The following is a 14054-nucleotide window of genomic DNA, read 5'->3' on the forward strand; positions in this document are numbered from 1 at the left end:
CAAATGGCTTTTATTAAATAGAAAATATGGGAAATAATTATTTTAACAGGTCAGTCAAATCCCATCTTTACAATATATATATATATATATATATATATATATATATATATATATATATATATATATATATACACACACATATATACATACACATTCAATGGTAATGCCACTCATCCTGTAGTTTAAATGGTAAGTTTGGGTGCACAGACCCAGTTTGGCTATATATATATATTAATATAAAATGGCATAAATGCATACGAAGAAAAAAGTGAACACACACACACATTACATATCTGCAAGAGGCAGATGTAGATAAATGTGATGCAAGTTCTAATATGTGTCCTTTTAGCACTGCAGCATATGAAGTTCTCCAGTGTGTAGTTACCAGACTGCATTACATGCTGATATCGGGGTGCTCCCCACATGCAGGCACCCTACTACACATCTCATGTTCCCACTTTAGTCCTATGCACTGACATTTAGTGCCCACCATGCTCCCAAGAGGGATGGTACATCCACAGGAACACATTCACTGCTTTCTAATGGTTAAAACTAATTATTTGCTTGGTTCTAACACTAGAGCAACACTAGTTATCTCCAGGTGCTCTGTGTTTATAATATAAACCTACAAGAAAGGCTCTTGGTATTCAGTGCTCATGTCTCTTGTTAGTCCCAAATAAAAGGGCTTCAGAAACTGTGATAATTAAGCTGTTTTGAACTGCAACCCAAAACATGAATGCTGGGAGCTGTAGTACAACAGCTTCTGTAGGACTGCAGGCTGTGCATCTTTCAGATCTTCCCTTGTGTGCTTATGTATATTTGCTGGTACGCTAGCATGGTATCAGTCCTGGATAGTGGACTACTCTTCAGAAAGCCCCTCTTACTCTACTGCAGTGCTGCTTCTTTAACTGGGGTGGCTTGGGAAAGAAGCCAATGCAAAGGCAAAATCCTGTATAAAAAAGGGGGGCACAGGAATTACCAGGGTACCACATAGAGATACTATACAGGGGCACAGGGATCATAGGGTACTAACACGTAGGCACATGGATCACTAGTTCACTACAGAGGTGCAATAATCATATCACTGGGGTAATATACAGGGAATAAGGATCACTGGGGTAATACACAGGTGCATAGGGATCACTTGGGTAATACACAGGGGCACCTGATCACTGGTGCAATACACAGGAATCACTAGGGTAAAAAGGAAAACCTAAGAATGATAATACCCAGGTGTATAAGGATCACTTGGGTAATAAACAGGTGCATAGCGATCAGTGGGGCAACAAGCGCAGGTGCATATGGCCCCCATGCCTCACACACATTACAAGGAAGGTGATATAAGGATGAAGAGATGCGCTAGCAAGATTGCATAATCCCCTTCTGTACAAGCTAAATGGCACAGAGTTGTGCCCAATGGCCATCCTACCTCAGTAGGTCCTTACCTGGGAGCCGGGCGCCTTCCCCCCCTTGCTTCAGTTCAGCCGCATTGATACTGCAGATGGTCCCTTTCCCAACATCACCAATCCCCGCACTGCCAAATACTCCCACAAATCGCTTCAACGCGGCTAAAACATCCCGATCTCCCCGGGTTCGGCAATCTCCAATGCGCAGCTGAGCAGGTTCCTATTAATCCCCACACCTTCCTGATAGAGATCTGCCTTCTTGAATGAGGGGGGCCTCGGAGGGAGCTCTTGGGGATAAATGATGCCCTTTCGCTTTTAGACTGCAGGTGCCTATGGGGATGAGCCAGCCGCTCGCTGACACTCCGTATCCCTCCGGCTCTTCCTCTGCGCTCTATCTGTCTGTCACAGCTTGCGCGGCGGCTACTTCCCCTGCCTCCTCCCGCTCGCACAGACCTGCTCTGCAGCCCATACACACAGCCTGCCCAAATTACAGCGGGCTAACAATGTAGGATATCCGATAGGAATGAGAAGAAAATGCTCCCATAGATTCTGTGCCAGTTAAATATTTGTAGCTGCCACCAACCCAGAAGGGGCACTTCCCTTGCTTTTGCCTTTCTTAATGTGGTACTTCAGCGCCTCTGCTGTGCCTTCCCGCTGCTCCTGCCGGGCGCCTTCGGTTCTGCATTCACAGGAAAGTTTGGCTGGAATAGCGCTGCGTGTGCGCCTGTGTGTGCGTGCGGAGCCTGCATGTGTGCCCCCTACCACTGCTCGCAACTTCCAGCTGCCTGGGCTTCGGCTTACGAGTCCTCCCCCTTCTCCTTACTCACCAGTGACATCTAGGATCTGCAGCCTGATTGGGCTAATTGTACCGTTTTATTGCCAGCACTGAAGCAAGACCTCCAGAAAGAGAGGTGCATAGGTTTCTTACATGCTTTTCTTTCTCTTCCCCTTGAGATAGAGGATGAGACTGAAAGGAAAATATTAACTTTATTTGCTTCATTATATTAAAGCGGAACAGGATACTGAAATGTGTTCAATAACAATTATATCTTATAGAAGTCAGCTGAGCACTGCTGCATTTTTCTAGGCTGGCCCTCTGCTTGTACCTGTGGGGGTCAGTCATTATGGGCCCCAAGATCTGGTTTAGCCAAAAGTACAAGTGAGACTTAAAAAGATTGCCCTGCTCTCATGTTTTGTTACCTCCAGGACTGACTGACACATTTATAAGCAATGCATTTTTATTGAAGGTGTAAAACATTATTCCATTTAATATTTCACTTCAAAAGTCTGCATCTTTGTCAGGAAGTAAGAAGAGAAGTCATCATTTATATAGTGTGTTTGGGAAATGCAGCATCATTAGACCACAGGTAAACTATATGGGTAAATGGGCATTGATTTGCTCATCTGCATCCTTGCATATCCCAATACTCTCACTGCTTTAGTGGTTTGTATCCAGTGGGTATTGGTGCAGTGGCATGTTCCCAAGCATTGGCACCAAAGAAAAACTCTGTGGCACTGTGCTGTTGTACTAGCTTTATTAAATACCCCAACAGGAAGCCCCATGCTGTTTCTGCCTTGAGGCACAGTAAGAAACTGCTGCAATGCTACTACATGCTGCCACAATGGAGTCCTACGATACACAACAGGAGAGCGAAGGATAAAATGCAACATGATGTGTCCCACCTGCGTTTGGCCCTCATGTGTCTGTGACAGTACGGGCCCAAAAAGAATGGGATGCATTTCATCTTGTAGTTCTCTGCAATGGAATGCAGGAGACCTCCACCACAGGGGACTGCAGGAAGAAATGCATCCCATTCTGTACGTGCCAGTATGTACAAGCCCCAGGCAACAGATTCCGCAGCACTGTATAACTGGGGATAAGACATATCTTGATAGCACCTTAACTAATATTCTTCTTTAAAAAAAGCGCTGCTGCCCGGGTTGTTCTAATAAAGGCTTTTTAAATAAAAAAAATCTGCTTATAGTGCTGCCTATCAACAAATGCATGGGAAAGTACCTGTGGACATGGCCAACCTGTGATATGCACTGAATTTGAAGACTAAGTTTGGCAAGTGCTAACAATTTCTACAGATCTACAATAAATGGGTGTATACGTTAAAAATTAACATTTACATAAACAGCAGCCAATAACCAATACAAGAGGTATAGAGGGCCCTGCCCAAAAGAGCTCACAGCTCATGGGAATTGTTCTTTTCTAGGACCCTCTATGAATGGGTTGGTTCCACTGAGACATCCTCCGATACCCTGTTTTTAATTTTTTATTTATATTATTTTGTGTGGTTTCTGAAATATTTAGCTTTTGCCCAGCAGCTCTTTAGGTTTGAATTTCAAAAGCCATTGCTGGGGTCCAACTTACCCTAGCAACCAGGCAGTGGCCAGTATTAAAGATAAACAATACAGGTTAAAGTAATAACAAAATTGTACCATTAAGGGCTCTGGCACACGGGGAGATTAGTCGCCTGCGACAAATCTCCCTGTTCGCGGGCAACTAATCTCTCCGAATTGCCATCCCACCGGCGAAAATGTAAGTCGCCGGTGGGATGGCACACGCTGCGCAGGCGATTTCGGCAAATCGCCGAAAATGCCTCGCATTTTTCATCTGCCATGGTCGGTGACCCCAATTTGAAAGCTGGATAGAGGATGAGGAGGAAGGCATTAAAATAATTAAAAACCCTAAAAAACTGAACAGTTGCTAATAGGCCATTCTATAAACTACCCTTCTACTACCCTACCCTACTAAACTACTAAAAGGTAAACTACCCTTTTTGATACATCCTCCCCCGAAACGATTTTGTTTTGCATAATATCATAATAGTCAGTGCTCCACTAGGTCTTTTAATCAGTAGGCTTGAAACATTGCTTCAGGAGTCAGAATTTGGAGTACAGAGAAGGGTGTATTTATTATCTTGTGTAAGCCAACATCACCAGCAAAGTTGCCCATAGCAACCAATCAGTAATTAGATTTAAATGGTCACCTACAAGTTAGAAAACAAAAGCAAAGATCTGATTGGTTGCTATGGGCAACATAACAGGACATGTTGGCTTACGCCATAAAATATGCCCCAGAATGTAAACAGTAAGATGGATACTGCTTTTAATAGAAATTACATTTACAAATAACTTTAAAACCACTTAGAAGGGTTGAACTTGATGGATGCTTCTTTCAACCCTATGTAACTATGTAAATATGTAACGAATGTAATATTGGAAAGTTGCTTAAAATTGCAATTTTACAGACCCAGAAGCATCCATGAGTAGTCTGGACTAGAATATTCTGATGGCAGGTAAGGGAGGGGGTGAGGACAATACCTGAAAACCAGAAACACATGGAAATAGGTTTGGGAATCAAACAGATTGGATTATACTTTGTATATTGGTTCCTAGGAAGTTGCATAAACAGCCCAACCTACCATGTTTCTTATAAATGATGCAACAGAGCGTATTATTCAAATCTGGTTTCCATACTGGACACACAGAGACTGGGGTAATCCCTAACTGTGAACAGGACCTTAAGCCATAGCAGTCAGCACTCTCATAGCACATCTCAATGCTACCTTCTGTGTAAAGGACTTGGCAATAAATAAATGAAAGCACAGAGAAAAGATTTAGGTGCAGAGGTCAGGAAAGAAGCCTTGCTGCAGAGTATACACACTTTGTCTCTACGCACAGATTCTCTTACACACAGCCACACAGACCCTTATGTAAATGGATAGGTCAATATATATTGTTCTCATAAATATCTAATGATGTGTACACCATAAAAGAGTGAATCCTTGAACTGTCTGTCACAGTTGTTACATTTTACGTTTTGGGCAGCTGCTAATGTAGGATAAGCTTTTTAACTCAATCAGTGACCCCCTTCCAAAACCATTTGACCCCTGGTTTAGTCCCCTACGGTGACCTGATTTACTCTGCTCAGATGTCTTTAAATGGACTGATAATGATACACATCTAAAACATAGGGGCTTATTTAGTAATGTAATTATTTTCTCTTATCATACAGGATTTCAGTTATTGGGAAAATTGCCACTCCTGCTTCATATGTTCAGGGCTGTAAAGTGTGCTGACAGCCCATCTCCCTAGCCATGGATATTGTTACAGCGCTTGGGATTTAAATTGCATTGGCTCTTACTTGTCAGGGTATGTATTTTCCTATGCAGATCTATATGAGATAAACCAGTTCTCAATTAAAATGGGTGGTAGAGCTGCACTAGGATAGCCATGGCTGCAAGAAGTTACACAGTATGTAGGGAAAGGGCAGTCTGCTAGAGAAGAGATTACCAGTAGTGAGACATTGCTAGCTTTTCATGTGAATATCCCCAAGGGCTAATCCGCCCAAAATAACAGGAGCAGTCCCACATAACAGAGTATTGTATTCCCTCCTCACAAAGTTAAGATGTGCAACAGAGGGATAATAATAAGGAGCTAATAAAAATAATTATAGAGAATTCAGCTGGATCTCAGTTTGCAGTGTTTCAGCAGGAGCTAAATTCTACTTTAGTCATACAAAATAAAGTCCTCAACTTTTTGCTCCAATTAGATTCTTAATGTATTCTGAGAGAAGATTATGCCCTGGGGGAATGAACCGGAGATGGCCTGGTAACATATTGCACAAGGCACAATCAATAAGCCAGTGTTACCACTTCAGAGTATTAGGATATTAAGAGTAATTATGACCCCATTTACAAATGGAGCATGGGATTTTCCACTTATAAAACTAGCAGAATCAGCCATTTCCTAACATGCTGTATAATAGCATTGATGTACATCATGCAACTCTGTCTATTAGCCATCGCTCTGCTTAAACGTGAACTCCACCTGAGGTTTAAAGTTACTTGTGAATGTAAATGATGCTGAAAGCAGTATATGTCTGGCTTTTTACATTCTATGCACTGCTGGTTCTGATTCCTAAAACAATGTTGCAATCTAGTTTATTAAGCTGATTACAAAACCTAGAGGAAAATTATTTCATTGTGAGACCCAGAGAAGAGAAAGGGATAAACAAATACTGCTTTCAGCAGCAGGGGCATAACTATAGAGAAAGCAGACCCTGCAGTTGCAGGGGGGCCCATGAGTGTAGTGGGGTCAGTAAGGTCCTAGATAATGAGCGATTTCAATATATTTTTGTAGAACAGGTCAATTTACCAATGTTTTGCAGCTACAAATTGAATTTGGTGGGGGCCCAGTAACATCTTGTTACACCACTGAGTAACATTGGAACCATAAAAACATTGATAATACAGGAAAGGTACGTCTTCTTTCGGTAAACAAAAATTAAGGCTCAAGGCCAAGTCTGTTTTTTCAGGCAGCAGGTGATCAAATATGAAGGGGTTAATGGACACAGCCAACTTGCTTAAATCCACAATCAGTATAACTGCAGGCATTCCACAGCCAGACCTTATGTCCAACACTAGAGAGCTGATCTTTCGAGCATGGCCATCATCATAATCCCAAGTAGCATTCTAGGGATCTGTACAAATAAGACACATACAACCTTCTTAGTATGCACTGGACATTTTACAAATATTGCTTTTTAAGGCTGGCAGAATAATGGGACCTTTTACGCTTGTACAGGTATCGGACCCCTTATCCGGAAACCCATTATCCAGAAAGTTCTGAATTACAGAAAGGTCATCTCCCATAGACTCCATTTTAGTCAAATAATTCACATTTTTAAAAATGATTTCCTTTTTCTCTGTAATAATAAAACAGTACCTTGGACTTGATCCCAACTAAAGAAGAATGAATCCTTATTGGAGCCAAAATAATCCTATTGGGTTTAATTTGTGTTTAAATATTTTTTTTAGCAGATTTAAGGTAGGAGATCTGAATTACGGAAAGACAACTTATCCGGAAAACCCCAGGTCCCGAGCATTATGGATACCTGTATACCTTTCAGCACTTTTTACAGGTAGTGGAGGGACAGCTGTAGATGGGGGTGACAGAAAAAAATGGGGTGGGAAACAGAATATGAGAAATATAGAAAAGGAACAAAGAGGTAAGATGCAGAAGAGTACAGGTGGCCATAGGCAAGCTGACCTGTATGGCTAATCGGCTTATAGGCTGAATGGATGGATACTGCATTAAGGGCCACACATCACCTTTGCATTTTCTGCTCATTTGGGTTGATCACCTGTGAAAGAGCAGGAAGTGAAGAGGAGCCCCAGAGCTGTGGTGAAAATTTCCCTCAGAACTAATAATCCTCAACCAAATCTCCATTTCCAGTTGATAAACAACCTAGTATATGCACCCTTAATGCTTCAGCCGACTAATGCTTGTGAATATCTCTAAAGAGGGGCCAAGTAAATCCTCAAACAATTTTAGTGAACTCTAAAAATGTGAGAAATATTAAGTGTCTAATGGAATGCTAGTAAAAAATCACTTCCCTTCTCTACTACACATCAGTCATTTATTTAGAAGCAGCATTTTGTTCTTCTTATCTGTCCAAGAGAATTGCAAGAAATAGCACAATACAATATTACTTAGCAGCTTCCTTTCTCAGTAATTACAACATTGCCAGAGATGAGAGATAGACTTTTCCTCCCAGACTTGTTAGTTTCAAGCACAAGTAAAAGCAGAATAAAAGTTTTTTGGGTTTTTTTTTATTGCAGATGTTTAATAATATTGGCTCTCTAGTCATGAAGTTTATCCAGCCTTGCGTCCTCTCCCTTGCTAGCCAGTAACCTACAGTGCTGTTAGATCAGAGGTTTGGTTTAAGCCTTTTTATGGGGTCAAGCTTTTGATTAGGCCTCATCAGCTCAAAATAAGGTTATACTTGTATGGAAACATTGTCTCAACTGTGACTCACCATCATTCCAGAGGCATGCCAGATAGTAACAATCACTCCCCCAGTTCTCATCTAGACTGGCCTTCAGACTGGGCTCATAGTTTAGAAACCACTGTTAGATACAAGCAGCTTTACACTGAGGGTTGTAATAAAAAAACTCTACTATAATATCATATACTTTGCAGTTGCAGTAGTAAAAAAAAATGTTCCACAATGACACTATATTTTATGCAACAGAATAAAATTTTTTACATATGTATAACACCTATTGAGATGATTTATTATCATAAGTAAGCTATATTGTACTGTCCAGTACTAGAATTTGAATTCACTGCACATTTTGCATAGCTTGATGTGCTGAGACAAGCAAGTCAGGGTGATGTGTTATTCAGGAGTTATTGTCTGGCACAGCCAATCAAGCATTCTATCATTATAATTTAAACACATTGGGCACTGGTCCTCATTTACAAACACATTGCAGCACATCAGACATATGCTTTCATTATTCTAACTAAAGCAGACCAGTCAAAGCTAATTTCCTATTGGTTGCTATGGGTTACAGCACAAGTGCAAATTTTTAGCTGTGTTAGCAAATGAGCCTGATGGTTCCATTGAAAGTCTTTTGGATGCCATTGCATTTTACCTTGCTTCAGCAGTCAGCCAGAGGGATCCCATACAGTTACAAATGCACTAAAATTTAAAAAAAATCAGTAACAGCAAAAATGAAAAATATTATTTCACCTCAGGTTTTATGGCCCCCAGTATGCTCAAGATCCCCATAACCCCCCTTTTATGACATCATTCATGTGACATAGCCGATAACTGGCCGCTAGTATAGACGATCAGCATACAATGTACATGCATACACATAAATAAGGCTTCATGGGTAGACAATTTTTGCTGAATGGGGGTATAGACTTTGTAAGAAATAATAACTGGCAGGTGATGTTAGCATTAAAGTCTGAATAGACTGAAAACATTAGTTGGGGGCAAACGAGGATAAATCCTCTACCTATGTACTTTGGTTCAACATGCAAGGCCAAATCTCAGAAGCATACAGTGGTCCAGGTGCAAAGCAAAAAAATATTTTTACATCTAAAAATAGACTGCCAGTACAATGGTGCAAACCACATAGAGGTTTAGCAGTGAAAATGAATCATACTGTACGTTGAGATGGTACATTCTGCTCAGCGATACATCTGTGGTTTATGCTAAAAGAGTCCTGCTGGTTTAGGAGCTTGTTTTATAATATGAAGTTACAGACAGCATTAAAGGAAAACTATACCCACAAACAATATAGGTGTCTATAAAAATATATTGCATAAACTAATTCATATGTAAAACCTGCTTCATCTAAATAAACCATTTTCATAAAAATATTCTTTTTAAATAGTATGTACTATTGGGTAGTCTTAAATAGAAAAAAAGGCCATTTTATGAATGAAGGGCCGCCCCCTGGGATCATAGGATTCACAGTGCACACAAACAAGCCAAGGCACACATACATGCTAGGCTACATCAGCCAATTAATGGACAGAGTTCCGCCTTTTTCTCCCACACTACTTCCTGTTACTGTTAGAGCTGCATTATTTCTGGTCATGTGATCTCTGAGGGAGCACACAGCCCATCACTAAATGGTGGATCAAGGGAAAGGATATAAAAGGGCAATATTTACTGATATATATTTTAGTTTAGCGAGATTCTTTAATTGGTCACTTAACATAATATAAACCATCTGTTGGTTAAGTATTTATTTTGGGGGTATAGTTTTCCTTTAACCTTGCTTTTTTTTCTTTTCTTTTTTACAGTCACTTATTTAACTGGCAAAGTAAATGCCAATATATCTAGAGTTAGCCTGAGCAACCACCTACTTTCTATGGACTGGTTTCTATTTTTTTTCCAAATATTTTTTTATTTGAGGAATTATTGTACAGTGCATACAAAATTCCATCTGATTTGTACAATATCAATTTTGATAGCATTAACCTGCAACGCTGCAATGTAAACAAATTGGGCAGTTTGTTGGTGACTACATGGATTAAAGGCTGACATTTTGGGCTGGTAAGTGTGAAGAAGATGCAGCGTCATTGGCATAATCTAGTTGGTATAGGTTATGTGCACTTACTTATATTTTATGCATACAAAATTAGAAACAAAACAGAGAAATAACAATAAAAATGATAATATTGCAGGTATCACATATTAATGGTCTCCAGTAAACAACTTCCTCTGCAAACAGTCAAGTTCATATGGAGAGAGGCCCAGGTTTAACATCTTGTGGTGCCTATACAGTGGAGCTTAAAAAGTTTGTGAACCCTTCAAGATTTCCTATATTGTAGTGAGAGCAACATTCACTTACTTTTGCCACATGCAATGATGTTATTGGATAATTTTTTCCATATATACATGACCAAATATAATTATATAATTTTGTTTCATTTAACAAGGTTTTCTTCATCTACTTTTAGGACTCATTTGATGATCAGATGATGTTTAGTTCACATTCATGTAAATTCATGTAAAATTTTAAAGGGTTCATATAGTTTTGAAAACCACTGTATATGCAGTTCACCCCACAGAGTCTGTCCCATATACCTATTAGTCGTTTGGAAACGACTATGTATTTTGATGACTGGTTTCTATTCTGATAAACGTGGTCTCTGTCAAAATGGCAACGTTCCATTCACGGAAAAGGAATATTTACTGATGAGTTTGAAACTGTCTTTCTTTGAAGCTACCAAAAGCCAAATAATGCAACACTTAGGAGAGATACTAGAGCAGTACCTAATCACATACTATAACATCATCAAGAAAAACACCCACTAAAGGATTTTCTCGAGAAAATTGTATTGTTGATCTGTTGACAGATTACTAAGCAGCCCGTCTGTATTTGTAATATCGAGCAGTGGGCTGGTTGGGTGGCAGCAGAAGCAAACATTCGCAATAGTGTTATTCGCTACACTTACTAAGCGTTGCTCACTGCAGTGCTAGGCACACTGAAGGTGGACAGGTTACAAGATATAATACACATCTGACCTGCTAATAGGAATAGACCAACAGATCTGTGCAACCTGCTATGCCGTTGGGATATGGTACAGCAAGATATAAAGAATTATTCTCCATCAGCATAGACCTGCTACAGAAGCACAGTACAATTAAAATAAGGGGACTCAATGCATTATAGTAGGATACAATACAAACTTGGTACGCAGTTATTAAACACTTGCGTATTCAGATATGCAATGTAAGGAAATGTAGACCTGTTCCTTGTACTGACCCCTCCAGAAACCCCTTCTTAGAATGTAAAGCCCTTAAAAATGAAAAATTATTTAGGTTCACCTTTGTCCCACCTGTGGAACTTTGGATTTAGGGGAACTAATATTTAATACATGGGCTAGCTACATATCCTGATCTTCATACCTTAGTAAATCTCTACCTCTTAGTAGTAGTATAGTAGTACCTATCAGACCACACAGAGAATGATCCAGCAATATTAAATAAAACAGCTTAATGCTGTCTTAAAAGATGTTATAGTCTTCATTAATCAAACACAAATCCTGTTGAAATATTTAAGCTGCATTTTAAGAAAAACAATTTGCAGTTCCTCAAATACACTTACTGTGAGGCATTCATCATTTCCCAAACATAGATTAAAAAGAAAAAACAGTTTATGCTTAATTGTGTATTTATTATGTAGAGAACATAACTGTACTAGAATATACCAACTTTAGCAAATAAAAAAATCAAAGCACAAGCACTGACACGGGCACCTCTTTATTTTTAGGTGTTGAAAAACATGGCAGGAGGGCAAAATGTCTAAAAAGGAAGGGATAAACACCTTTATAGAAGCTAGGGGAAATAAACCACAAGCTAAATAACTATAATGTCAGCTCTTAATGTATTCATTAGACAAATGCAAATGGCAAATTAATTAATCTATAGCGGTCTTTAATGTAAAGAATCCCTTTATTTGCCAATACTTGAACCTCCTTTCTTCTGACCTTGAGGGATGACCTTGTGTCTGGGAATTAGCTGCTCTGACCTTGGGTGAGTTTGTATGGATCAATCATGCTCTCTAAGGTGCCTGTTTTCTAATTAAAACAAATCTGTGTTGTCAAGTCTTTGTTTCTATCTTAAATTGAATCCTCAGACCCCCTTCATCAATTCTTTTCTTCTGTGATTTAGGTACATTTTCTATACACAAAAATCCAAAATTTAAGTAAGGTCCAACAAAATGATGACTTGATGATTTATTTGCAGGGTTTTATTTGATTTTGCAGCTTCTGCTTGACATTGGGTCACCTTTGCTCTTTCTATTGCTTTAGCATTCCAAGACCCAAAGTTTATTTCTTATTGTAAGGGATTACATCATGGCATTACTGTCTCCTACAAGAAACATCACCACAAACTGGTTGCCTTACCGATAATACTAAAAAATCAGTTTATCACACAGGTGATATACAGTATGTGACTGGATTGATTATGAATAGTTTTACTGTCCACAAAGTTACATTTTGCAGTGCGCAGTGAGACAAACCAGTAATACATGAAATAATAAGAGTATCCAATATTTACTCACTTTAGGGACCCTTCTGTGTGCAAGGTGGAAATAGGAGTATATAGTGTTAGCTGAGATTAGGGTTGCCACATTTCTGGAAAAAAATACAGGCCTTCCTAAGTCTTATGTTTTTTCCCTGTTAATAACATCAATATTTTACCGACCAGGAGAGTAAATTATCAACCCTAGTTAAGGCCTATCCATGTATTAGTTTAGTTTAGGCCTTACCAAGGCTGTATTTATGCCTGGTGTCACCCTAGGAATCAGACCTAAATGCGCCCCCCAGGCAGCAGAAGTGACATTTTCTTGTCTTATTATATAGGCACTAGGCATAGGTCCTTGGGTGCCTATATATAAATACAGCCCTGGACCAAACCACACTTGACATCAACATAGATTCAATATAGATTCAGAACTATATTCCTTTTATTTTCATAAAATAAGGCTCATTTACTAAAGGGGCTTGAAATATCAAGCTCTAGTCATCATATTTTTATTATAATTTAGGGGCAGCATGCCACCCATGCCGCACTGGAATTTTGCTCACATAAGGAGCAATGAGGACCTCTACCCACTGCTCCGTATGTAAGTTTAAATGATTGAGCAAATGCGCGGGGGGGTGCAGGGGGTGTCCACGAATACGCATATGGGCACACAGGGGGGTGTTGGGCACGAATGGGGGTATGGCATGGTATAAAGCGCCACATCATTTGTATGCAGAACAACAAGCATTCTGGGAAAGGAGCTACCTATGTAAGGAAAAACCCATCAGAAGCATGCCTTTTTAAATGCTAGTAGAGGGTGCTAGATGGCCTGATGCTGTTCTTACTATAATAAGCTAAATAGTAATACAGTGGGCTTTGAAAGAAATCCAGGCATGATGTGGCTACATTTCCAGGACTGCAAGAAAAATCAGTGGGTTTATGATTTAGTGGAACCTTTAGAGCACTGACACAAAGGAAGAGTGCAAGCTGCACAATTTCCAGCCTAGTGGGCAGCCTGCAAAATGCTTATAATTTCCTCTTCAAGTTATATGGCGTAGTTGCATACATATTTAAATAGTAAATTTGGGTTGAAAAAAACAGTCCGTCAAGTTCAACCGCTCCAAAGAAACTCCAGTGCACATACACATACCTTTTCAGAACTATCTATACACACATATATAAACTATAAATAACAGTATCTATCCTAACTGTAGATCACAATAGCCTTGTATACTATGCTTGTTCAAGAAATCATCCAAACCCCCCTTACAGGCATTAGTAGAATCTGCCATCACAAC

General features: G+C 39.6%; 1 protein-coding gene across 2 annotated transcripts in view; it reads right to left on the bottom strand.

Moving 5' to 3' along the window:
* Window positions 1–2378, bottom strand: part of plxna4 (plexin A4) — a 423718-nt gene extending 421340 nt beyond the window's left edge. Inside the window, exon 1 of one of the 2 annotated variants that reach the window (XM_002931848.5) lies at window positions 1446–2378. The gene's annotated coding sequence lies outside the window, so the exon portion shown is untranslated. The remainder of the gene's footprint in view (window positions 1–1445) is intronic. The other variant, XM_031899073.1, reaches the window with a different exon arrangement.
* Window positions 2379–14054: the final 11676 nt, after the last annotated feature.

The sequence above is a fragment of the Xenopus tropicalis genome, chromosome 3, assembly GCF_000004195.4.
Source record: "Xenopus tropicalis strain Nigerian chromosome 3, UCB_Xtro_10.0, whole genome shotgun sequence".
In the NCBI taxonomy this organism is placed as follows: domain Eukaryota; kingdom Metazoa; phylum Chordata; class Amphibia; order Anura; family Pipidae; genus Xenopus; species Xenopus tropicalis.